Source organism: Amblyomma maculatum, chromosome 8 (assembly GCF_055883805.1).
Source record: "Amblyomma maculatum isolate TAMU_Amacu chromosome 8, ASM5588380v1, whole genome shotgun sequence".
Taxonomy (NCBI): Eukaryota; Metazoa; Arthropoda; class Arachnida; order Ixodida; family Ixodidae; genus Amblyomma; species Amblyomma maculatum.
In genome coordinates this window covers 81,685,824-81,688,279 of record NC_139351.1, presented here as the reverse complement: position 1 = coordinate 81,688,279, position 2,456 = coordinate 81,685,824, and positions in this window count along the sequence as shown.

The following is a 2,456-nucleotide window of genomic DNA, read 5'->3' as shown; positions in this document are numbered from 1 at the left end:
CAAATTATTTACTCCATTAGCCCCGCCGGGGTGGCGCAGTGGTTACGGCGCTTGACTACTGTTCCCAAGGATGCGGGATCGAATCCCGGCCTCGGCGGCTGCTTTTCGATGGAGGCGAAAAGAAAGGCGCCCGTGTGCTGTGCGATGTTAGTGCACGTTAAAGAACCCCAGGTGGTCGAAATTTCCGGAGTCCTCCACTACGGCGTCTCTCATAGCCTTAGTTGCTTTGGGACGTTAAACCCCACAAACCAAACCAAACCTATTTACTCCATTAATTTAGAAAAAGCGCTTGGGATTAATGTGGGACAATAGCTCCATCCTAGATGAGCGAAGGGGAAGGAAGTGATCTTTTCTGTGCGCGGATATGATTTCCCCCACTTTCGGTTGTGAGGTACAGTGCCTACTTGGAGAGACTGCTGAAAGCTAGGGCAAAAAAGAATGGATACAATGGTTTTGGTATCTTTGAGAAGTCTTGAATGAATTTTATCTATGGAAGCCGGAGACGTTAGTTTCAGAGAATCAATTAAAACCTATATTCCCTTAGAATCGAATCTTATGTCCAGCATATGAAGATAACAAAACTTCGTTAGAGGCACTGGGATCTCTTTTAAGTTCGGAAAGGCGGAAGCTTTTTCTGCGAGTCTTTGCTTTCGTTTGCCGCTTTTCCACCCATTTTCTTCTTTTTGCTGTTTTTTTTCTTCTTTTTTCCTCCTTTGTCTCTTTTCGTGCTGTATTTGTTTTGTTTTTATTCCTTCTCGTTTTTTCTTTTAGTTGTTTTTTACTGTAATTTTTGCTCTTTTTACTTTTTTCTTTCACTCCTTTTTTTTCCTCTTTTACTCTTGACTATTTTCGAAGTTGTAACGCAATAACGAGACCTGACATTAAACCTCTGCTACGTTTTTGAACGCTTGTTGCACAATCTTGACATATTTTGCACAATTTCGACGTCCGTGTCTGTTTTAACATAAAATTGACTTTTTTTGGCGCTAATTAACTGATTACTCCATATCAACGAACATTTGCACGTAGACATTTTTGTCACCCTCTACCTCACAAAACCACTTTTTTACTCATAAGTTACGTCATCCTTCGACAGGAGCGGTGTGACACCTTCTGCGGACAGACACTTTCTAGGCACAGCCATGAGCCTACGAAGGCTTTCGCCTTAATGAGGATGGTAAGACGTATTGCCTTCAGGTGCTTAAAACTGGGTGGAAATCCATAATACAGTGTTTCGGTCGTGTCGTTGTGCGGAATCCGCTTTTTTCACAAGATGTGGCGCCCTCTGGGTAGTGGTTGAAATTTCGTCTGCTACTGTTTGAAATCTTCCTTAGGAGAAGCAGCCGCCTGTGAAGCGACGATGACAGCTACCGCCATCTGTCGCAAACGGTTGTAGCCAATATGAACTGCGCATGGCCTCCGCGATTGGCTCCGGCTGCGCCGATCATGGAGGCCAAGAACTGCGCATGCGCATCTGGGCTGGAGGTTCGCGAAGCGATACTCGCGCGATTGCTCTGAAAATTAGGGAACGCAAAATTGCCTGGGGTTATTGCTACGCATAAAAGCTATTGTACAAAATGTTTTCTTTGCTTGCGCTGCGTGCGAAAAGAAAAGATTTTTCCCACAGCATGGTATTTTCATCATGCATTCACGTCATTACAGTGCTTTGGAGACCATTATAGGCTTATCTTTTTATTAATCGGCCTTGTTATTGTTAGCCGTAATCGCGGCTGTGATCACCGTGTTTCTTCAGTTTTACTGTGGATATACGGGCTGATGCGATCGAACATTTTAACACTGAACAGAGACCAGTTAGCTTCTGCTGAGCGATTTGAGTACTTTGCAAGAGCAACAAAGTATCTTCATATTTATATTCAGAGCATCGTAGTCAACTTTGTCGTACAGTAATGTTCTCGTGATGACTTCCGCGAACGCCAAGCCTAAAATTCATTTTGCATGTGTTTGCAGGGATAATAAAAAACTAAGTAAACAATTAATTCGCTGAAATGCTCTCTTGAGGAAACGCAAAAGAGTGAACTGGGTGCTTTACTTCACGCAAACAATCCAACACCGTAATAATGTTGCAATAATATTTCAATTCTATATTAATTTGATATTTCGCATTAGCATAGACCTCACATTATCACCCAGATCAGCTATGCCTACAGTGAGAGGGAGGCGGGGGGAATAATGTTATCTGAATAAAGAAGGATCACGAGGCATGAGGGTGCCCTAAGGGCGTTATATTGTATGTATGGATGCTCAAGGAAACTTATTCCTATATCTCGTATTTTCCTATATGACCTGAGGAAGCAAATGATACGTAAAGATAAACAGATAAAAATAATTTATTTATTAAGAGCACTGCATGAGACACATACGTGGTGCCGCAAGAATGAAGCAGCGTTTACACTGCGCGTATGTCAGTGAGGCAAGCCTCTAAGCGTCAGCTTTCT